Raw genomic sequence first — 12,334 nt, forward strand, 5'->3', positions numbered from 1 at the left:
GTCGTGGTTCTTTTCAGCTCTTTTCTTCCAAGTGATTCCAGCTCTTCTTCTCATCAGGTGATCTCAGCTCTCTGCAAAACTTCGCCGGCTGCCAGCTGGCTATATATAGCTGTCAGAAGCCAAAATAGGTAGGGGAGGGGTGACATTAGGAGGGAGCTCATCCAAAGGTCACCCAGCTCAGCCAATCAGCTTAAAGGTCACCTAATATGCTAATTAGGTCGTATCTGCCATGTTAATTGGGTTCTGATGTAAAAATGCTCTGAGACAATCAATTACTTAATATGCTAATTAGCCCCACCTTTCATGCTAATTAGCCTCGCCTTCCATGCTAATGAGAAGGGGGGGCAGAGAGTGAGAACATCAAAAATGGATAGGGGAGGGGCTAGGACTGAGAAGGGAGTTAGGAGCAAACAGAGGGGACAGCTATTTCTAATGGCCAACACCAGATTCATTTTTATCCTAAAGATCCTTCTCCTAAAATGTATCAATATTTTACACACCCCAGAATGTCCAAACACGGCTCCCACTCTTTTATCTATCCCATTGATTACTGTGGTTTTTGTTGTAATTTTAAACCCCTTCTGAGGCTTCTCTGCAGCCCCTTCCACCCGACGGTTCCGCCTTGCAGATTCAAATAGCTCGAAACCAAAATCTCTGGCTACACAGGGGCAGCTTCAGGTGCTAACAAGGAGGGTGGGGTGTGGAGGGGGCACTCTCCTTGTTAGCAACAACCACCCAAAAAAAAAAAAAAGCCTTAGGGATAGAGAAGGTGTGGCCCTGGCCCTGGCCCTGGCCCGGTGGGGCGCTGTTCAGCCCCGCAGCCTATGGCATTTGCTCTATTCTAGTCTTTGCTCAGCCAATAAGAATGCAGCGTGGGGCAGAGCCAATAGCAGGGCCAGGAGTCTCTGCAGCACTTTTCAATCTGGAAACAAACAGGCTCAGCTGGTGGAATCAAGGCAAGCTCTCAGCAGGCTCTGGGCTTAGTCTGAAGATGCTGCAGATTTCACCACAATCCATCCCTCACCTTCACAATGAGGTGTTAAAAAGGCAGGAGCAAGCTCCCTGTGACACCTATAGACACAGCACAGCAGCAGCCCCAGGCACATTCAGGGGATCCCTATCCTCACAGGCAGCCCAGCTTTGGAAGTTTCAGGCTGCAAGAGCAGCACTGAAGAATGACCCGCTGGAATCTTTCCCTGCTGTGAAGAAATAAGTCAATGCTGTCACATCACAAATAGTGTTTAAATCACACTTCAAACTTTCCCATTTTTTCCAATGCCTGATTTTTTTTTTTTTTTAGCAGTACCCCAGTGTGGCCATTTATGCTGCCATTTAATCCCACATGAGAGAATCTTTCCTTTGCCTACAATGGGCATTGGTTGGGTCAGGTTACCAGGGAGGTCCATGCTGGCTGTTACATACAAATGCTGTGAATGCCTTGATCTTACCAGCTCTCCCAAGGTTGCACTTTTCTAGGACCTTTTCCCCAGAATACCTTCTGAGGAGTTGCTGGTCCTTTGTATGAGCAGATACAAGCTACTGCTGCCTTCAGGCAGCCATTTTGTAGCTGTGCTGTGCTGTGCTGTGCTGTGTGTCCTTTTCCAACTGGTAAGTGATCTTAGCTCCTCTTCTACTTACTCTTTAATATTTCTGAGGGGGCCAGAGTCTCAAACTTGAGTAGCTCAGTGAATTTCATTGAGGTGTTGCTCTTAAATTCTTACAGCTACACACTAGAAACCGCCTTCCAACATAAGCCTTTTTATTTATCATAATTATTTGTATAAAACCTTCAGTGCACATAAACCCAAGCCAGTCTGAACAGTTTGCAAGAATTGGCTGCCAAAATTTATTCATTATAGATCCATCATTTAATTACACACTAGAGAGTGATTTTTAAGAGGTTTTTTTTTTTTTTTTTTAATTTGGTATCTCAACTAGCTTTGATTTCCTGCCCAGCCCAGGAACAGAACCCAGGAGTCCTGACTGCTTCTCTGGGCCTTGTTTATTCCTCCCTTCAGTTATATAGTTACATGTTTCTCCTGCATAGCCACCTCCTAATCTTCATCTCATATATGTACCTAATTTCTATGCATAGCTTAGTGAGCTACATCCTTTAGTTTACAGATTGTTCCTGAGTTGCTAGTTACAAACCATGATTCAAAACTAGCCCTGATTCCTCCTTCCGTACAAAGGCCAGTACCAGATGCTTCAGCAATAGGTGAATGTCAGGTCACATGCAATGTCCAATCTCTCTACTTTTTGCTTTTCAACCTTTCTTACATCCTGTTCATATGCCTATTTCTCCCCCACCACTTCCTGCACACAGCTTTGTATCTTGTGTCCCCTCCTATACTCCCTTTTTTCCCATTTCTTCCTATCAGCTTCTGTTCTTCCTCTTCCTTTCCTCCACCTGCTGCCAACATCAGATTATTTTTCACCTCTTTAGAGTAAATTGGGATCTTCAGAAATCCTTGCTTCCTACTAATGTAGCTTGAAGATTCCAGACCCTTCAGTCTGCCAATATATTGTGATAAGAAAAGCATCAGGATACAGTAATCAATTTATTGGTAAATTAAGAGCAAGTTTCTTAATTAATCCAAATTGCCACAGAGGCAGACCATTCCCCACAACATTCATGTAGCTGCTAAAATAGAGACAGTACAGCAATAGGACTCAGCACAATTCGCATTTTAGGTCAATCGCTCAAAGCCCTTTCATGGCCAAAATATCACTGTTTTATTTTCTCATTTCTAGAATTATTTGAAATAATCCTCAGCTGAATCTCCAGACAGCATAACTCCGTGCCCTCTCTCTTTTCCATTAAAAAAAAAAAAAGTTATTCTGCAACCCGTGAAAGAATCCAGTTTGGATAAATCAGACAGTGGGTTAGCAAACATGCTTTTCACTTCCCAAAACAGATTTAAATCATCTGTCACAGTCTGAAGTCAGATTAGTCCCTAGTGGCACTTTATCCATATCATAGAAGCATTCTGCTCAGGAGGCAGAGTAGCATAGGGAAATTTGCACAGTGCCCATCTGTCTGCATTAGAGCCGGGCTGTAATTAGAATTCCAGTATTTCCTCATGGGGGTATGTCTAGACTTCAATCGCTCAAGCTAGCTTTAATTTGATTGGCTGAGGGCTTGGGGCAGAGGAGCTGTGGCAGCATTCACTCAGCATGGACTGTACAAGCTCACCCAGAACCCTGCGTAATGAGTCGCAGGGCTAGCCTGCCCAGAAGTGCATGCTGCCGCAGCTTCACTGCTAGCTAGAAGAAAACTAGCTCAGGTATATCTGCTCGAGCTGCAGTCACACCCTAGACATGCCCTGAAATGCATTAGTTGCACACGCAGTGGAGTAATTCTGCTAGTAAATTTGTGCTGCGATGGGACCTTCCAGGTACTACAAGACCCTAGCAGTATAAGTTGCTTTCTCTGTCCCCTACACTCCAACAACCCTAAGGGTCTAAACCCAAACTCCTCTCTAACATTTCCAAGCTTTCAAAAATGGTGAATCAGTCCCCCTCCCTCCCGCCACCCCTGATCATGAGATTTTTTTAGAAAGTAAAAAAGTTTGGGATTCTTTTTATTTGACTTTGATTTTTTGAGTCTTTAGCATTCATAGTCTGAAGCCATTCTTTCTCTGCAGCCATGAGCACCAGAACCTCACTTTTTTAAATAAATGAAGGCTGAGAATCTCATGTAATCACGACTCCAGGAGCTGAGGCTTTAAGACAAAAAGCCAAATACTGTGAGAGACTAACAATAAAATTGCACAAGTGGGCAGCCCTGCCTATCCCACCTCCTTTCCTATGTGGGGAGGGAGATAAGCCTGGGGATGGAGGAGCTGCTTCCCCTCCCCCCCTTACACAACACTGTGACCAGCAATAGCCCACCACTTAAGAGAATAAAGGAGTCACTAAGTCATCTATTACTTAACTGCACTGGGAACTAAGGAATCTCCCATTAAAAAAAAGGAACCTTTTGAAAGCACAAGGATTCCACTTAGCCTTTGAGATGCCAAAGTTTTCCATGAGTTACAAATGGGTACTGACAAACACGTCTCTGCTAATTAGAAGCAACAACCTCCTCGTTCATTTGCAGCTGATGTTAAAGCTGCAAATACCTCCAAACCACCTCTATCTAATTAAAGTCGGGCACGTCTCATACATATTTTAATCTACTAATAAATCTCCATAAAGTTATTCACAGCTTTCTTGTATTTAATTGACCATATACCAACCCGTCTTCTCAACAGTAAAATATAAATGGTTTGCAAAACGTTAAGACGGCTTCTGTGCAATAGCTTGAAATGTTTACATCCTGTAGGGACACAAGTGCTATGCAAGGAAGCAGGACAAAATGACAGAAAACCAACTGAAATTCATAGACTTTATTCAGCGCTGGAACACGCCCAGAACTCACTGGGGTTGAACAGCAGTAGTTCAAAATACAGAACAGCACCTCTCATGGGAGTCCTGATTAAATGAAAAGAGGCCTAGTTGCAACAGCTGAAAGCTAATACTGAGTACATCTAAATGCAGCTTATACAGAGAAATGTAGGGACCCTTATCGTAAAATGAAAGCTTTCAATGCCCTCTCCAAAATAGTAGCACATGTTTAGCGGCTTTACGGACGTATACCAGACATTTCTCTCTTTCAACATTTTATCTTCTGCCTATTACTGGTGAGTAAAAGTTAATTATCTCCCCACAATGGGTTTAATAAGTTAATGTAAAACTGTACATAATTCTAGCAATTATAATAAACTGATTTACAAATCTGTGATTGATTGGTTTAAGTATCTATTATTGAAGTTTGACTGAAAGTCTTGGTGATAAAATGTTAGGTAACATGCAGCATAATAGGGATCCAATTACTTCTAAAGTAAAAGCCTAGTTTCATGAATTTAGGGGATTTGGCCCCATTTAGGGGATAGGCCCAATTCTGCTTCCCTTTGAAAGTGGGTAGTTTTGCCACTGACCTCAGTGGAGCAAGAGCCCTTAGTGCAATCAAGAAACTTTTTACAACACAGTTTTTAATGTAGGTCCATATACAGGCCACAATACCCACTGAGCGCTACAGCAGTTGTTCACATAGATCATGAGTATTTTTTATGTTGATTAGGAATTAGCTCTTTATTCGGTTTGTTCTGTTACATACCTGCTGAGGGAGACTCAGAAAGAGAGGAAGCCACAAAGCCTTCCATTGCAAAACTCTGGATGTCTTAAGTCTCAGAAATCAACAAAGGAAGAGAGAGGCTGCCCTTGAAATAGCTTTAGCTGTCTTCTGATTGGCTGGCTTCATACCAGCTGATTTAAAAAACAAACACTAACGGGGTTTTTAAAGGGAGAACAGACCAGAGTTATGCAGAGCTTAGGTTGTGACTACTGTAGCTGGACCTTTTCTGGAATCCTGCCAGAAAAGGGTAACCAGGAGCAGGCCCAAATGAAACCTGGATGCATCTTATTCATATGTATTCCCTATGCGTTCCATGCGTGTCTGTTTGGTATCTCCATGCACCAATGAACATCTCTTGTAGAGAACTAAAAGATTTGCCTCTCAAGCTGTGTTAACCAAGACCCACAAGTTTGTTATGCTATCTTTGTATGCTTTCCTTTGTCATTCACGATCTGACAACCAAAGGGGGGTTCCATCTCTCCTTTCATTAGCTTCCTTTATTTTTATCTTTTGCTGCACACACCTGATTTCCTCCAACTTCACCCTCCTCATGCTTATCATCGTGCCACATTTCCTTCTAATTATGGGGTTAGCTTCCAACTCTAGGATGCTCCTACTGCAGTAAGAAGAAAAGAAGTTCAAAGACGTAAGAGACAGCAAATTTTTATAGGTATAAAGATTCTCCATGCACCACCTGGAGTCAACTGCACCTGTACAGGCAAAATACTACCAGATCAGATTGGTAGCATTTTATATTCTCTCTCTCTCTCTCTCTCTCTCTGCATGTGTGTAAATGACCTAAGAAGGTGCAAGGGAATGGGGAATCAAGTCCTAAGTACTTTGTTCTCCTTCAATACCAGCTTTTCCTAACCTGGGACAATAGGTGTTCCAAGGTTTGCTTTTCAACTTCTGAATGGCAGCATGGTTTTCTGAAGCTGAGGCCTGGACTGTAACCTAGAATAATAGCAAGAGAGAAAAGAAAACAAATATTTTCCAAAGTTCTCCTGGTTTATTTTTTGGCAGGCCAGTCAATCAATTTTTGTGCAGTAAGGTTTATTGACTGTAGTCAATACCACCTTCATTACACTCCAAAGAAATGAATTCCAAGTGCACGTCCAGTGGCAGTCAAGAGCAGTGCAGCACATCTTATGACATCCAACTACCGCCATCTCCTTTGCTCAATACATTGTCTTTTATCACATCTGTAACTGGATTATGAAGATCTCGTTACCAATTGATTAACTCTGACTAATGTCATGTGCTTCCCGAAAATGCCAAGCAGCCAGCAAACACAATGTTCAATCAATGGTAATTTCTTACCTGTTAATTTGTTTTCTCCAAGTCTTTGTGGAGCCAAGACAGGGCTAAAAAAATCCTTCTATCAGAAGCTGGAGAAAGGAGTGAAAAGGGGGGGAAAGAAAAGAAAAGTTCTTATGATAGACATGTCCCTATAAAGGATGATAGCTGGTGAACTCCAATCATTTAGGACTAGATTCTGCAGCCTTTACTCCTGCTGGGTATCACTTATTCACACAAGCAGTCCGCCATTTAAGTCAATTACTCGTGAGAAAATGCTGCTGAACAAAGCCTTTGGAGTCTACCTGAACAGAATGTGATAGATCAGGAGGAATGCTAACTGGTGCAGGTTCCTTTCTTCTGCTGAGTTTGGCTTTAACTTAGTCCACTCTGGACTTCAGTGTGAAGCTGTGTGGGCCAGTGGGTAAGAGGATGGGACTCAAGAACAGACAAAATGCTTACCCCACAGGTAAGCATCTGCCGAAGTGGGTTTCTGCCCATGAAAGCTTATGCCCAGATAAATTTGTTAGTCTTTAAGGTGCCACAGAACTCTCGTTGTTTTGCTGAAAACAGACTAACACAGCTACCCCTCTGAAATTACCCCACAGGAGTTTTGCGTGTACACAGATTTTGCAGCCAAATGTATGAGAAAGTATGTATGTAGGGGTTGATTCTGGTCAAGAATGTTGAGCTGTTAAAAAAAGCCTAAAACAAAACAATACCATTGGTTCAAATTCAAGAGAATAAGAATTCTTTGTAAAGTCTATATCCCTCAACCTGCAACAAACTCCAAGGAGGCAGACTCCTATGTCTGCACAGCACACTATTGACATCAGGGGCTTACCCCCCTGGAGCTTAATGCAGGACTGAAGGCTAACTCAGTATGGCGAGTCCTGCATTAGTGCACATTCAGCCCTGCTGGACATGCCCTAAGAGGGCGCAGTTCTGGATTTTAAAAAAAGTCTCTTGACTCAGCATAATCAGAATGGATGAAATTCATCCCATACACGCACAGGGCTCACCTCTGCTGTGTCACCTCTAAGCTGCATGAAAGGGCTGGGCGTGATGGAAAAACACCCTGAAAATTCCATATCTGTCTCTATTTCCCTGGTGAAGGAGTGTGGCAGACAGACATAAGCCTCCCTTTAAGAGCCCTCCCATGCAAGCCTTGGTGTGGGAAGTATGATGGGGCCATTAAAGGTATGGCAGGGTAGGGGGGCAGCACATGTAACCCACACCTGCTTGGTGTGGCACTCTGTCCCCCTCTAGTGGCCACTGGACCATCTGGGGATGGATGAGCTTGCCACAGCTTTACTTAACAAAGATATGACCTTGAGTCCTGGTAGTAGTAGCTCATTGTATTAAGCTCTGGAGGTCCCTGGTTTGATGCCAACACCTAATACCTTTTTGACATTACACACACACACGGCTCTGGAAATTCCATCTATTTCCCCTTAGGCAGCTCTGAGGCTCTGGGGCAGCCTTAGGCTGAGAAGGCACTGGCCGTTTGTCATTTAACATAACCTGAAATGTATCCAGCAGAAAACAAGTAGTGGTATCTCCAGTCTTTGTAGGTCACTTTTACAGGCTTACAGCAACACTACACAACCAATGGACACTGCAGGGGGAATTTTGGTAGGTAATGTTTAATTGCCAAAGCTGAAACTTGGTCAGAATGCCTGGATTAATACCCCATCTCTTGTCAAAAAACCCCATGAAATCGGCAGTCACCACATCTGGTCAAGATGTACTTTGATTTTATGTTTTAACACAAGCATGGCACCACTGAAAGATGGCAAACTGCCGAGGTACCATCTGAATCATCATTACTTACTGTAGCACGTATAGTAGGTAGTCCGCGAAGGTCCTCCCTTCAAATACAGAGCTGTCCTAACTTTGCTTGGCCTTTATGAAACCTAATGATATCAAGACATGAGGTGGTACAGCTGCAGATATATTGCTACATAACTGCACAGTAAACAACTGTAATATACGGGCATGTGGCTATCCAATGAAACTGGATATTGTGCAAATGTCAATGGTCAGATCATGAGGCGATGTAAATTGAGATATGTCAAGTTATACTAGCAGAGGATCCAGCCCAGTAACATACTGTCATTGTCTGACATCATAAGGACCTCTTCACTGTTTCAACTGACTGCTCCAGTGACTACCATATAGGTGTCCCGTATGTTTCAAGATAGCAGCTAAGGAAAAAACATTTGGTCTCTAAAAGCTAAAGAAGTCCTGGTAAGTTTTCATTTAGCTTTTTATTTTAAAAACATTCCATCTGTCATGGTTATGTTTTCTCTAACATAAGGTTGCACAGGGATATTTCAAAGATCTGCAAGGAAGACACAATTTGTCCTGCATGCCTGCAAGTTATTTGGTAAGCAGCTCATGTTCATTGTCAGCTATGGTTAAATAAAACAAGTTGTTTTGTGCAAACACTGTTGAACAGACTAAATAGAATTTCTGAATATCTCAACATTTTCAGCTCATGCCTAGCTCGAGGATCATAATTAACAAATTCTAGTGTCTTAGAATTATCCTTCAGCAGAAATGACATCTTTAGTATATAATATTTCAGAGGCATTCCTGGCTGGAAAAAAATCCATATCTTGAAAATATTAAATATTTTAGCACCCCTCTAGGATAGAATTCTTCCATTTTATGCTTATGTGAAACTCAATAAAATATCAATTCTGGACAATTTAGTAGAGATAAGAACTTTGTTTAAGGGAAAGATATTTTGAAAGTCTTATGTCATGCTGTAACCTCATGCTAGTATAAAAGGTGCCATTTTTGTAATAGTTAACATTTTCATTGCCTTTGAATGTTTCCAATACCTGGTATTCGACATTAGGATGGAGATGCTGGTGAAAAGGGCAGGGAAAGGCTGAATAAGTATGATAAATTTAGGCACCAGTCCTCCAATGACCTCCATGCTGGTATAGGGGCTGCTAACTTGGAATTTATTGGAGGATCTAGGCCTTAGTTTACTCCAAATGCTAACAACTAAACAAAACAACAATCTATACTTTTAAAACTAAGTCCAGGAGTCTAAAGGAGTTAAATATCCATACCCCATTGTGTTTCAATTGGAACTTCAACTTAGGCTATGATGAAAAGCCCAGTTCCATACCAAAAATATTCCATACCAAAGCTCCACCAGTTAGCCAACATCATCCTGGCAATTCTAAGGCCAAATTGTGTTCTTCGATAGACACACAAAACTCCTGCTTGTTTAAATATGGATTTGACTGACTGTCATGTACCTAAGAGCAGAATTTGGCCTTGGGTACTGTGGTTGGAGAGATTAGTGCTCTGGGTGTGGGTGATCCATTTCTACTACATGTTGTACAGAGGGATGATAATGTACCCTTTCCATATTATGAGGCCACTTTCTCTTTCAAAAAGCAGAAAAAGGATGAAGAAACCTATATTGTAAACAGTAAATATACCTTGGCAATTGCAGTGTCAGTCTCATCAGTGGGCAAATGAAAGGTAATCAATATGCATACTATCAAAAGTGAGTTTTATATATAAAACTAAATGACACCACACTTTAAGAGTCTTTACCTTTCCAGGAAAACTAATAAGGATCAGCATAGTATTGTGTGCTACTGTGCAGGCATCAGTTCAAATCCAATTTCCAGCTCTTGTATTTCAGGACTTAGGACTACTTGCTCTGGAAGGACAATGGTGGAGATCTTCTGTCATATGGGAGAGATAGTGTAAGTCACAGAGAAATGGGCGAGACTCTGTAGGGGACTGGCACTACAGAATTTAAATGTTTGCAAGAGGGAATACTTGGGAAGCTTGCACAGAGAGGATAAAAAGGGACCAAGTGAGAGAGAATGCATCATCACATGGCAAAATCAAGGCCAGATCTTGCATTCTTCATAGCTTTAATCCTCTGAAAAGAAGAATCTGTGTGAAGTGCATGCACACGGAATTACACAATAGATGGGAATTCCCACATACATAACCCTAATTCACCAATACTTTTTTAAAAGGCTGTACAAACAAGAACACAATTTAGCATTAAGCAGGATGGTGCAAATATCCAGGTTCCGTTCAAGTAAAGAAAAGGAACCAGTTTGAACAGGTTCTCATCTTTTTTTCCCCTGTTACTCTTTGTTCATCTCTAATTGAATCATTAATTTCTTTTTTCTGCAGGCAAAGAACCATTTGTCATTAAGATGAAATTCCTGTCCAAAACAACTTTGTCATGACCTTTACAGAGGTGTCTTAAAAGGAGGAGATGAAGTAATTGCAAACCTTTCAGAAAGTAATAAGAGAAACATTAACAGTGATCTAGTTTATTCATACAAATCCTTCCTTTAATTGTTCTGTATACTCTTGGAACTTGTTCAACTAAAAGCTGAATTTAATACATACATTAGTGGCATTGCTACATTACAAACAGACTAGAAAAGATATGCAGCTTCTGACTTACTTCCAAAACTTATGCAGCCACTTAACATCATTCAATTATGGCTGAACAAACGCATATGAGAAAGTCACAATTCAGCTTGATCCTCTCCCACAGAAGTTCATTTAAATCTCAAAGAGATCCATTCTTCCCTAGAGTCCATCTTTTATGTCAAAAGCATTGTCAAAAGATGGCTATTCCTGGCAAGACAAGAGTAGCTTTTAGTGTTCCAATCTTCTTTTTGTTGAACCTTAAAGGTCAGACTTAGGCTCATGGAGGTAATTACACCAGTGCAAACACCTAGCGTAGACATGGTGCATCAGAGCAAAGTGGGGCTTATACTGATACAGCCTAATCCAGTGACATGCAGAAGGAAGCTGCCTTGGCCCGTGTTGTGACATAGTACCTCTAATTTAGGGGTTCGCACTGATGTAATTACTATGGATAGGGGAATTTCCTTAGTGTAGGAGGGACCATAGATCCCTTAAATTCACAAGGGAAAAATCCTCCCCTTGCCATATCTAGGAACATTGGGAATAGGGGAAACAGAGCTTCCTTTGTGGTGGTTCACGCTACCTCTGAAAAGCAGGATTGGTTAACGATGACACTTCCCTAAAATGCACTTTACAGCTGCTCCTTCCACCATTGTCTATAGCCTATGCAGAGAAGTATCTGATTATGCGCCTGAGATTTTTAGCCTTTTTGGGAACTCAAGCAAGTGTATTAGCCAGGCTCCCTTTTCTACCACTTGAGAGTTCCTGTGGACATGCAGGAGGTAATAGGCAGACAAAGAATCTCCCTGTGCCCTCCCCGCCCTAGCATAACCATATAACCCAGGGCAGGATGTCCCACAAAACAATGATATCGTCAATGTGATTGAATTCTGCTTCCATATAGAACAAGGCCAACTCCATTTGGAGTATCTCCTGTGTGGCTTCCACCCACTTTACTCCCCTGAAACTGCTCTCACTAAGGGGTCTAATGATTTTTTCCTGGCCAGTTCTTCCTCTATTCTGTTCCTCATCCTCCTTGACCTCCTCTCTGCTGCTTTGGAATGTTAATCATTATCCTTATCATCTCATTCCCACTTGGCTTTTGTGAAACTACAGACCTCTCTGGATTCTCTTTCTACCAGTCCTGGTTCCTATTCTACCACTCAGATGCTTCCTTCAGAGTCTCTTTTGGTGGGTCCTCTCCTCCTCTTGTCCTCCATTGGCCCTGGGGTTCCTCATGGCTTTCTCATTGGTTCCTTCCTTTTCTCACTTTACACCTTTTCACTGAGCGATCTCATCATCTCATGGTTTCAACTACTATCTCTCTGCCGATGACTTACAACTCTACCTAACCATTTCTTGACTTGCCTCCCTTCAGCCAATCCTACACTGTAGCTTACATTCTGCCCTGGGTGACCGAGTCTTCAA

General features: G+C 42.0%; 1 long non-coding RNA gene across 1 annotated transcript; it reads left to right on the plus strand.

Annotated features, from left to right (window-relative positions):
• The first annotated feature begins 1,594 nt into the window (after positions 1-1,594).
• On the plus strand, positions 1,595-10,876 carry LOC137153894 (uncharacterized). Its single transcript, XR_010919931.1, has 4 exons — positions 1,595-1,608; positions 8,796-8,864; positions 10,149-10,212; positions 10,658-10,876. It is a non-coding gene; the product is annotated as an uncharacterized lncRNA (long non-coding RNA).
• Positions 10,877-12,334: the final 1,458 nt, after the last annotated feature.

The sequence above is a fragment of the Emydura macquarii genome, unplaced genomic scaffold, assembly GCF_026122565.2.
Source record: "Emydura macquarii macquarii isolate MOO-44397 ecotype Brisbane River unplaced genomic scaffold, CSIRO-AGI_Emac_v2 contig_1253, whole genome shotgun sequence".
NCBI classification, from domain to species: Eukaryota; Metazoa; Chordata; order Testudines; family Chelidae; genus Emydura; species Emydura macquarii.